The sequence below is a fragment of the Ictalurus punctatus genome, chromosome 9 (genome assembly GCF_001660625.3).
Source record: "Ictalurus punctatus breed USDA103 chromosome 9, Coco_2.0, whole genome shotgun sequence".
NCBI classification, from domain to species: domain Eukaryota; kingdom Metazoa; phylum Chordata; class Actinopteri; order Siluriformes; family Ictaluridae; genus Ictalurus; species Ictalurus punctatus.
Window position 1 is genome coordinate 21,633,380 of NC_030424.2, and position 13,017 is coordinate 21,646,396.

Here is a 13,017-nt window from a genome sequence, read left to right on the forward strand (position 1 = left end):
CCGCCCCTTCACAGGCTTATGCATTTTGTTCCTGTTTTTGCTTTCTCACATCACCCTTTTCTTTTAATCTAATTCCAATCGCTTTTCATTCTGTCTGGCATTCTAATCAGACCACGGTATGCGAGAATGTGAGGTACGCAGGAAGTTGTGCTCTCTGACAGCCAATAAAAACCCCATAATCGCCACAATTCAAGTAGGCTCATTTTTAAAAAACACTAACTAGTGCCATCATTCAGCTCCAACTTCCATGTTCTGTCATTTCCTTCTCTCTCCCTTCTTTCATTAATGCCCTTTTTTATTTAATATATAGCCCATGAAAAATGAGAGACTCCTGTCTTGGCATGTAGATATTTTGTTGCTGATGATGCGCGACGAATTTCCATCATAGCTTTGTTTCCAGCGGGCAAGCGCATAATCTTTTACAGCGTGGGGAGGGCGAGCTGCACGTCCATCAATCTCCTGCACTTATGGCTGTCGGTGGAGCAGAAGCCCAGGACACCAGCCTACCGCACACACACACACGCACACCTGGGACATGTGTACATTGCAAGTACCTTGCAAGGAAAATAAATATAAACCATTTAGCTTTTATTTAAAAAAAAAAAAAAAACTTTCTTTCTTTCATTCTTTCAGAATCTTACACATCCAGTATGCACACACTCTGCACTTTAATATTATCATAAGCATCATGCCCAAGTCATTATGCGTATAACACTAAACTAATATGGATTGTGAAGCTTACATTAAGAATAAAATCCCAGAAGAGGGGTACTGTACATTCACATATACCACACATTAGAAGTGTCTTTGCCTGAGTCATGTCCACCATCTGCTGAGGAAACTCGGTGGCTCGGGTAGAATCCTGTTCATACTGCAGAATGTGGTAGGTATCGGTTATTTCCCAGCGGTTGAGAAGTGATGTAATGGTTTGTAAAGGTGTAATGGAGTGCTGATTGGGAGGCATGAAGATGCAGTGATGTGGTTTGGCCATGTGACGGTTGTAGGTGTAATGTCACTTGAAAGTGTAATGGAGTGGTGGTGTGGCGGTTGAAAGTTGATCTTGTTTACCATTGTGATTTGGAACCCTAACTGCTCACTGCTTCTTTGCGTCCAGGCTTGTTTGGCCCCATTCTCTCTGATGCTCTGGGCTTGATTGACAGTAATGGGTAGTGGCAGGATCAATGAGAGAAAAGAGAAAGAATGTTCTCTGTGTGTGTGTGTGTGTGCTGTTCTCACCTGCGGAACAGCGATTGAAAGGTTGCTTTGGCCTGTGAATGAGGTATCGGAGGAAGTCTCTGATGTGTCTGTCACTCAACCTGGCTGTTCTTGTTTCTCTTTCAGACAGCACAGGTAACAGGGGACACATACTAGGAGAGAGGGCTTGTCATTTACTATGCCGATTTCCCAAATACTATATTAGGAAATGATCATAACCAAGGAGGGTGGATGAATTTAATTAGCTATTTGTTCCAGGCGTATGTGATTTTAGATTTTAGGTATTAATGCATTTTTATTTTTATTTCTGGGATTCAGAATTCAAATGCGCATTCATTTCTTGGTAGATTTCTCAAGTAAACCTTATTATTGTTTCCACTAACCATGTGTACAAGTATCCATGACTTCGAAAACACTACAAGCTCTTTTTGAAGATGGTTGAAGGACTGGTCCTTCCTCCCCCAGTCCAAAGACCTGCATGGTAGGCTGATTGGCGTGTCTAAAGTGTCTGTAGTGTATGAACGGGTGTGTGAATGTGTATGTGATTGTGCCCTGCGATGGACTGGCACTCTGTCCAGGGTGTACCCCGCCTTGTGCCCGATACTTCCTGGGATAGGCTCCAGGTTCCCCGTGACCCTGAAAAGGAGTAAGCGGTAGAAGATGGATGGATGGATAAAGGACTGGTTCTTGATTGTTATTGTCACGGTTTAAAAATTTTTTTTTTAGCTGTATGCATTAGCACTACATAACATGTAGAATTGAATGTATCAGGCTTTATAAATCTATCCGATCCCATTCCTCAGTGATAGCTAGGAGAACAACCCATCCTTCTGTGGATGAGCCTTTTTAGGGATTAGCTTGTCACAAGTGTTTCTCTTTTCTAAGCAAGATATGTCAGATGCAGGTTGGATAATGTCTTTTCTTATCAATGGCTGAAGGTATGTGGATATGTTTGATGTTATAGCAATGAAGAAGTGCCTGGAAAATCTGGTTCTATATATGAATGAAAAAGGTGTGTGTGTGTGTGGGGGGGGGGGGGGGGGGGGTGATGGTTAAGTGATAGAGAAATGCCAGGTAGGGTGTCATGAGAACAACCCTTTTTTAAAAATAATTGATCAGTGTGGGATACACATGAAGAAGATGTTAAGGAGAAATGAAGTCATAACAGTGAATGGAGACATTTATTACGTTGGACGTGGGATCCTCAGAAACATTGAGATTGTTTATTGATTTTTTGGTTTTGGCTGGCTGCTCCTGGACAATCACTCACCCCACCTAGGTTCATCACTCAGTCCAAGACCACATATAAGATACTTCTGTACCAACATCTCTGGGACTATGGCACCATCCGGAAATGGCTAATTGCCAAATATAAAACCTTTCCTTATTGGTTACACAGAGTTTGAATACACACATGGTAGACTGCTACACCCTCTGAGAGACGTTTTCATAAGGGAAGAAAAAATGTGCATCGAACGTGCATACCTGTGTGGTAAACAGGAAGTTGTTTTATGCTCCATTAAGGACTTCTCTCTGCTTGAATGGACAATTATGTTCTCATCTTTCCAGTAGGTCACAGATATGGTACTGTACTGATAATGTTCTTAGTCCTCACCTTAGTTGCCCTCTGTGTGTGTGTGTGTGCGTGTGTGTGTGTGTGTTGCAGACAAACAATACATAGTATATCCAAACAAAATTTCACCATTTGCACTTTATTAGATGGAGTGTTGAGCTGTAATTGGGTGTATTTTCCATTTCCTCTTCTTATCCCATATGAAATAATTTTCTCTATATTTCTGGGAGGTTTTTTAAATCGGATTTTATAGCCAGTGACGAATCCCTTCACAACAAGAGCCCCACGTTTTAAAACACAGGCCAATGACATTTTATAAATGAAATCTCTCACCTTTGCTCTGCTCCCCATCCTGAGGTACACCACACACACACACACACACACACACACACACACACACACACACACACACACACACACACACACACACACACACACACACACACACACACACACACACACACACACACACACACAGTGTGATATGAATCTGTCTGTGCTTTATTAGACAGAGCAGTGAGCTGTAACTGACTATTGTCCACAGATGGACTGGAGTCCACACCACTCAAGACCCTGCATAACCCTGCTGACAATACAATCAATAACCACACGCACATTACATGACCCCTCTCTCTCCCTCTCTCTCTCTCACACTCTCTCACACACACACATACAGTTCTCCCTCATCCATGACTTCATTCCTCTCCACATTTCATTTGACTCTATATATTATCTTCATGTATGTCTCATCTGTTCTTTTCTTCTCTGGTCTTCTCTTCTGTTTCCGACAGCTACTGAGTGCTGTACTCTTGGCTCCTCTCCCTCAGTAAGTAATGGGCCGGATCTTCAGCAGGCTAAGGAGTGGCGTACAGCACCACGCTCTCAACGTGGACCCTGGGGCCCATAAATGCTAATGCCCTCCACTTGCCTTCCTCATAAAGTCCAATAAAAGAGAGGCATAAATCCTCTCAATTAGCAGTGTCCATCAGGGCCGTTAATTGGAGAGTGGAGACTCGTTGGCAGGTGACCTTGCGTGTCAGAGGTGATGCTAATGGCTGATGGAGATTTGTGAGTGGTTCAGATTGGATTGTGAAGATGTATTAGGATGGACTAAGTCATAGGTATTTCCTTGAAAAACAAACAAACATTGTTTTTAACATTCAAAACGTATATTTAGTATCTACTTTCTTCCTCTGCAAGAGCTTAGAATGCAGCCGAGGCTCGTGTAGGATAGTGTGTCTCTTGAGCAGGTGCTCAGATTGTGATAATCGCCTGTCTTTCAGCAGCTGAAATTTCTCTGTTCAAACAAGAGATGAAGCTTTCATTCCCGCCATCCGCTCGCTCCCTCGCACACCTTTTTCAAAAACATTCAAGTTCAGAGGAAATGAACGTGAGGCAGAGATTGAAACAGGAAGACGGTAAGAAATAGATAGAGAAAATAGACCCTGTGATCATGCCTCTGCCACCGGTAGCCTCTGCTCATCCTCTTCTCTCAGCAATCTCTCTTCATGTGGATAATTCATCAAGGCTGGGTTAAGCAAGAGCAGAGGGAGCACTGATCTGCCCACCACACTGAGAGGACACCGATATCCATTTCCTCCCCAGCCCAGCTGGAGATAATTCAGTCATCAGACTTTGAACCACAGATAAGCATGTTATAGGATGGGTCCAGTGATGCCCCTTTGTATGTCTGCGTATGTGCTTGCAGAGGTATAATTCTATATATGTTAACAACAGGTGCTGAGCATAGCGATTGCACTTTTGTATTATTCAGCTTTGAGGAATTTGGCAAAAATAACTATGCCTAAATTGTCTAGATAGGCCAACGTCTCTGCATTAGGTCAGAACACGACATGGATCCAAGATGAACTCCTCATAGCGGTAGCTTCCTGTCATAGGTAATCCTGCACTGATTCACTTTACGTGATCTACCTTTCCCCTGGCACATTTTATGAATGTGAAAACGATGAGAAGACGGCAAGCGGGAGAGGAAATTAATTTGCAATAAACGTCCAGTATAGAGTAGCTTTTGTTTCAGGCTCGTGGCACGTGGTACGGTATACCTGCCAGGTGTTGTGTGCCGTGACCCGCACCCCTGTGCTCCAGGGCAGGCAGGAGGTGATGAAAGACCCCGGGCTAGCCCCATCAAAAGCCCCATTCAGGCAGAGCCATGGGCAGCACACAGGAGGACAGTGTCAGGGCTGGAAACGTGACACCATCTGACAACCGCTCTGCATGGCTTTGCTCCACAGCTGCTGACAGTCACCAGCGCTGAGAGCACGGACCTGCAGAAACTAGCAGTGTGTTAGGAAGGTGAATGGTGCTTGGGCTTGTGGATAATTTGTACCTGTATAGCAAAGCCAGTGATGGGGAGAGTAATGTAAATAAATGAAAAAGGAGGAAAACCATAATAGGAGAGAAGAATGAAACAATAAAATGAAGGCTCTGAATTGGTTATGTACATGATATGACTGGATATGGAGCTACAGTGAGACTTTATATATTATAAACTGCAATTTGTTCTGCAAAGTGCAAATATGCATTTAAACATGCTTTGGTAATAATTGAAATACAACTTTTATTTTTAGCTTAAGTGAAAAGTATAAATGTACAGTAAGAAAATACAAGGATCCGGTTTAAAATATTATAATGTACTATATTATATTAAAGCCTTGAGTCCTAAAACAAGTTCCAGACCTATACTGAAGAGAGCAGCTGTCTGATTTTCCACCTGCATTCACCACAAGGTAAGACGCATCATAAATTCTGCTCAGTGTGTTAAATGAGTGCTGGAATGTTCCGTGCTTCAGAGGCGAGATCCCACAGGGTTGCTCACTGTGCCCTGTACCACAGGATAGACTAGTATGCAGGGACACAGTGCTTTGATCATGGCTGCCCCCCTGTGTAGAGGATTCTCTCCCTAATCTCCTCAGCACGTGCTTCCCCACACTTCCAGCACATTTCCCGAGCCGTCCCGTGGCTCGCTATACCTCCAGCATAGCCGTACCACCTGGCTGTGCATATACAAATCACAGAGCCTTGTTAGCATAGTTTAGTGAAGATGTCAGCTTTATGAGGCCTGGGCCACACAGCCTGCACGCACTGGTGATATGTGTGTGTGTGTGTGTGTGTGTGTGTGTGTGTGTGTGTGTGTGTGTGTGTGTGTGTGTGTGTGTGTGTGTGTGTGTGTCTGTGTGAGCAGAAGGGCATGACCCATGTTTGGGGGTGTTGAGGCATATCTGTGGGGGGGTTGGTACACACAAAAGCTTCTGACACACACTGTAAATTTAGGGATGCGACATGGGCCCCATGGAATAAAATAACAGCCTGAGTCTTCATATAGGCTTTTTGCTTTAGTGATTTAATAAGGTGGGGAGAGGGAGCCATAACATATGCAGACAGAATGAAAATAGGATAAATGAATCTGCCTCAAAACCAGAAGATTCATTTGCCTGAGAGCAGACCTAGTTTACCTCTGCATGTACTTTTCGAATGAAATGTTTCTATTCTCATAAGTCTTAGCTGTACAGGGGGAAAAAAAGAAAAAAAAGAAAAGAAATCAAATGTCCATATCTGAACACAAGGACTTTCTGTGATTGCAGCAGAGCAGCCAGCACACATTAATAGCCATCACATTGGTTTCTCTCTGTGTCTTGTTGTGATCATTAGCTTGTTAATCCAATTTCCCTTTCTGGTGATTGAAGGCCGCTCGCTGCTCTTACTTTATAACGCAGATAAATCTGCAGCCTGTCGTCCGAGGAAATGTAATCTGTCACGCGTCAGCCCCGCACTCGCTCACCTGATGGTGGCTAATGATGATGTCGAAGGGCAATGGCGCTGCTCGCCTATCCGCAGCCTTTGTTTGCCTTTACCAACACCTGATGCTGAATACATTAATCGTTTACAATTAGCTCTCAGCATGGCTGTGCCAGTTGAGCTCCTTAAAGAGAATTATGGGCCATTAAGAAGCAGGGAGGGACTCTATTAGGGCTGACCTTTTCCTTTACATTACTGATATTTGAGATTTCATTCTGAATTCAATGAAAACTTCATTTTTATTCTTATAGCACAGGCCTTTTTAGTTGCCACATTAAAATGGGGTGCTCTTCTGCCTGGAGGTCATTAATTATGATCTTTATAAATTAAATTAAGAAGATGTCAGTGCTTTTTTTGCTCACAAGTTAGCGAGTGGGCAGATATTTCCAGTAGCATGCAGTGTCCATACTGGGATAACAGAGAGACTTCCCCAAACCAGATTTAATCTGGTATTAAGGCAATCCATTAGAAATGTAAGTGTTAGTACAGATATAATCTACTTCAAGCAAATGAATTTCTTAAATAACAGTTTTAAGGCTCACTTCTTTAAGTGAGAAGGGAATATTTCCCAAACCAAGTTATTATGCATGTAGCATAAGCGTATGCATATTGATACAGTATATTAGGCTACTAGATGACAGTCATGTTATTTAAAGATAACTTAGAGAACTCTGAAGCATTTAAAAGGCTGACTTTGAGAATTTGTGGTCATTTTTGAGAGGAAACATTTTTCACAGAAGCTTCCGCGGACGTTTGATACACCACCTCACCGATGCTTTCTCTTATTAATAACTATCACTCTCTCTTCTCACCAACTAACAAACTAACACACACACACACACATGCTCTTCCTCCAGAAGCCTGACTTGCATGCATTTATTTATTCGTTATATTTCCTAATTCAGTTTGACGAATGAGTGACAGGTTGACACCTCATTCGGCAAGATTAATAGAACGACACAATATTTACGTCGCCGAGACAGCCAATTATCCCACCATCTATCACCAAGATTATCTTTCTGATTGAAAACTACTCGTCCATGTAATCGGAATTATTTGGAATTAGGAGGGAATTTATGGCTTCTTGTGTCGCTTTTTCTGGCCGGTGGTAAATTAGAAATATTAGATACATAAAAGAAAGTGCAGGGATGGAAGTGTATAATCCACACAAATGAATGTCATTTGTTTTTATTTCATTTTATTCCAGTAAAGATACAGTATGTTCTGGGAAAAACCTGGTGTGTGACAGTTTGTATGTTGAATGGTGTGAGTCTAAACTGAGGGCATAAGGCAATCACAGAAAAGAAAACAACAAAGCAGTAATAATGTTAGCAAAATAACTGAATATTAATCCTAAAGAATTGGGATTTTATTAGTTTAGTGATTGGATATAACACACTCATTCCCTATGCATGCAAAATTTCATTGAAATAATGAACAGCTATATATAGTGTTTCGCCTCTTATGCCTCACACGCTGTTTGCTGAACATCTGTTTAGCAAAAATGATCAAATCATACATGCCACTTTATTAGGAACACCAGACTAATGCAGGTTTTATTGTACCTATAAAGGGATGCATGTGGTCAGCGACAATATCCAGGTTGTGGAATTCAAACAATGCTTTTGGATTAACAGGCCCAATATGTGCCAAGAAGACATTCCCCACACCATTACACCACCACCACCAACCTGGCCTATCAGCCAACACAAGGCAGGTTAGATCCATCGTTTCATGCTATTGCTTTAAATAGTGGTTAATTCAGTTAATATGGCCTTCCTATCAGCGCGAACCAGTCTGGCCATTCTTGTCTTACTTCTCTCATTAAAAAGGCATTTTCTGTGCATAGAACTGCTCCTGACTGGATGGTTTTGTTTTTCACACCATTCTTTGTAAACTCTAGAGGCCTCAGTGTATGAAACTCCCAGAGCAGCAGTTTGTGAGATATTCAAACCAGCCTGTCTGGCACCAACAAGAAAGTAAGTGAGATCACTGAGATTTTCCCCATTCTGATGTTTGATGTGAACATTAACTGATGCTTTTGACCTGTATCTGCATGATTGTATGTTTTGCACTGCAGCCACATGATTGGCTGCTTGGAAAAATACATGAATCGGCAGGTGTACAGGCTTTCCCAATAATATGACTGATGAGAACATAGTCCATGAATAAATTATCCAGTTAGATATTGTTCTACTAAGTTTTTCATTTGTGATATTTTGATGATCTTTTAAAACTTTCTCTGGACTCCACTTCACTATCATGTTATAAAGTGCTATTGGTTGAGGGACTATAAGGGCATTTCATTGAATTACCTTGCATGACTGATCAATAATAGCAAATAAAAAACAACTGATGATATGGCTGACTGCAAACAGAGGTGCCTGTATTTCACTATTAGGTGAATTGCTTCTTCTTAACTTGTCTTTTATAATGAAATTTGAATCATGACGTTTGATCCTCTTATCCTCTCTGGCACCGAAAAGCTTTCGGGTGAAGCGAACCTTGCTTTTAAAAATAGTGAAAATTGTCACATCTAAGCATGTTGGTGTCGTTCAATATCATTGGCAGAGATGCATTCAGACTTGTAAACAGGATTAGCCTGTCCTGATATAGAGCTTTCACAACTAGCTTGGTTATTTTTATCCTCTTATTAGTAGAGCTGTATCCTTAAAGGGTGCCAAAATTATCCTGTAAATTGCTGACAATGAAAAATGAAAGGTCTCTCGCGGTTATTATAAGCAATATGTCTACGTTGTGCTACAATGTGACTGCTGTGCTTGCGATACCGGTGGGGTGACCTGAGAGGGGGTGGGGGGTCCATCTCCTCACACCCTGTACACAGTTGTCATAGGTGACTAACGTTTTTCTGTAAAAAAAAAAAAAAAAAATGTATCACTGAATAGTTGAAAACATGAAAATGACTACAGTTTTCATCACTTTGGATTTTGTGGCTTTTTATTACAACATAATCTGTGTTTAATGTATCTGAATATCTTTTGGCCTAAGTGCACCATAATACAGTGCTGCAGGGATGACGTACAGTGAGGGAAAAAAGTATTTGATCCCCTGCTGATTTTGTACGTTTGCCCACTGACAAAGAAATGATCAGTCTATAATTTTAATGGTAGATTTATTTGAACAGTGAGAGACAGAATAACAACAAGAAAATCCAGAAAAACGCATGTCAAAAATGTTATAAATTGATCTGCATTTTAATGAGGGAAATACGTATTTGACCCCTCTGCAAAACATGACTTTGTACTTGGTGGCAAAACCCTTGTTGGCAATCACAGAGGTCAGATGTTTCTTGTAGTTAGCCACCAGGTTTGCACACATCTCAGGAGGGATTTTGTCCCACTCCCCTTTGCAGATCTTCTCCAAGTCATTAAGGTTTCGAGGCTGACGTTTGGCACCTCGAACCTTCAGCTCCCTCCACAGATTTTCTATGGGATTAAGGTCTGGAGACTGGCTAGGCCACTCCAGAACCTTAATGTGCTTCTTCTTGAGCCACTCCTTTGTTGCCTTGGCTGTGTGTTTTGGGTCATTGTCATGCTGGAATACCCATCCACGAGCCATTTTCAATGCCCTGTCTGAGGGAAGGAGGTTCTCACCCAAGATTTGACGGTACATGGCCCCGTCTATCGTCCCTTTGATGCGGTGAAGTTGTCCTGTCCCCTTAGCAGAAAAACACCCCCAAAGCATAATGTTTCCACCTCCATGTTTGACGGTGGGGATGGTGTTCTTGGGGTCATAGGCAGCATTCTTCCTCCTCCAAACACGGCGAGTTGAGCTGATGCCAAAGAGCTCCATTTTGGTCTCATCTGACCACAACACTTTCACCCAGTTGTCCTCTGAATCATTCAGATGTTCATTGGCAAACTTCAGACGGGCATGTATATGTGCTTTCTTGAGCAGCGGACCTTGCGGGCGCTGCAGGATTTCAATCCTTCACGGCGTAGTGTGTTACCAATTGTTTTCTTGGTGACTATGGTCCTTGCTGCCTTGAGATCATTGACAAGATCCTCCCGTGTAGTTCTGGGCTGATTCCTCACTGTTCTCATGATCATTGCAACTGCACGAGGTGAGATCTTGCATGGAGCCCCAGGCCGAGGGAGAATGACAGTTCTTTTGTGTTTCTTCCATTTGCGAATAATCGCACCAACTGTTGTCACCTTCTCACCAAGCTGCTTGGCAATGGTCTTGTAGCCCATTCCAGACTTGTGTAGGTCTACAATCTTGTCCCTGACATCCTTGGAGAGCTCTTTGGTCTTGGCCATGGTGGAGAGTTTGGAATCTGATTGATTGCTTCTGTGGACAGGTGTCTTTTATACAGGTAACAAGATGAGATTAGGAGCACTCCCTTGGAGTGTGCTCCTAATCTCAGCTCGTTACCTGTATAAAAGACACCTGGGAGCCAGAAATCTGTCTGATTGAGGGGTCAAATACTTATTTCCCTCACTAAAATGCAAATCAATTTATAACATTTTTGACATGCGTTTTTCTGGATTTTCTTGTTGTTATTCTGTCTCTCACTGTTCAAATAAATCTACCATTAAAATTATAGACTGATCATTTCTTTGTCAATGGGCAAACGTATAAAATCAGCAGGGGATCAAATACTTTTTTCCCTCACTGTATTTTGTAGGCCAACCTGGAAGTTCGCATCACCCTGGTTCCCTCCAATAGGATTTTTCCATTAGCTTTTAGATTATTGCAGAAAATAAGCTCTGTGACCAACAAAGGTTTATGATTCTTACATGTTTTTTTTTTAATCAAGATAATCTTCCCAAATGAACACAACTTTTATGAATTTTGAAGCCTAAATACAATCGCCAGAAGTGAAAAGATAGAAAAAGTTAGGCTATAAGAAGAAGTTAGGCTATAAACGAACCACATCTCGGTTGCATGACTTCAACTTCACCACCACTAAGCTTTCAATCTTTCAATCTTTATTTAAAAACCACTACAATTGGAAAATACTATAAATTAATACCATCTACAAGTTTAAAGCTCCATTTACAACTTTAAAGCTTGCAGGAGCGCGAGTATGTTCGGCATGATGACGTTTAATGTCCCCGACAACATCTGTAGTCCCATTTAGCCACTTGCTAGCAACTGTCTTTTTCAAGACACATAAAAGCTTTAAATAAAAAGTGAGTGGGGTATTACTCAAATATTTTATGTTATAGAATAAAACGTAAAAAAAAAAAAAAAAAAAAAAAAATCTTGAGCTTGTGTTAACCAGAGACATTATTTCAGACCAAAACCAAAAACAAAAGTCTGTGGTTAATTAACAGTTAATTTTGCAGAGTGTAGACTCATACTGTCGTTCAGATGGTGTTTACTTGGTTTATACATGCAGGTAATTTACATGATAATCCTCACCTCAGTTCATATGTAGCACTGATGGAGACTCAGTACATTGTTAGTCCACTCAGCTCACCACAGGACGACATTAAGAGTTTCCCCACATGTCTTGGTTTGCCCTCTTCTTGCCCTGAGTGACATTTGTATTCTGACTGGCCACGTGGCTGCGGCGGCTGTTGAGGCTGAGAGACGCTGCTAAAGCGTTGCATATGTAAATGGTGTGGGCTGTGCGAGGTGGCACAATCTCCCGGCTTGCTGAATGAAGGCTTCCTGCAGCGTGTAACTGAGACTTCCTGGTGTGGTTGCCACATTGAGGTCACGACCCCAGAACATGGCACAGACTCACGGTCCTGTCTGCCTGTCTGCTGAGAGGAGTCGGGAAAAGAGACAGGGGGGGGGATGATGGGAGGAAGAGTTGTTTTACTTATTCTCACTTGTTTCTGATGGGAGAGAAAAGGGGGAGTGAAAAAAAAAAAACCTAGTATGAGAAGGTTCTGCATTATCGTTGTGATTTATAACACTGTTCCAAAGCATAATGATGCATAGACACACACATGGAAATAAGTCTCAGAAGTTCTATGATGTGTATTTATATAAGATATGAAATACCAGAAGAGCCTGATTGAAAAACAATTACAGGTAACATTTAAGATTGTTTTACACTGTTGAGTTACCCTTACTTAACATGCACTCAATTAGTGGATGTGAAATGTTCACACCTACTCTTTCTTTACAAAGCTCAAAGTGATGTCTCAATTGGTCAATGCCTACAATGCATGCTGGCAGTATGGGGGGAAAAAAACTCAATCATCATTTATGTTGCACGAGCATCCCTTACTGTGTCGAGTCTGCTCTGTGCATCAGAATGTGGCCCGAACGATTACTTCTAAGTGTTAAGTTGTAGGAATTTTTCTCTTTTTCATCTCGTAGCCTGGGGAATCTCAGTGGGTAGGAGTCTCATTTCCTCATCAAACACTAGGCGAGTGATTTGGAATATTTATGAGGGCTCCAATTTAAGTTAAACATTTAACAAAAAGCATCCG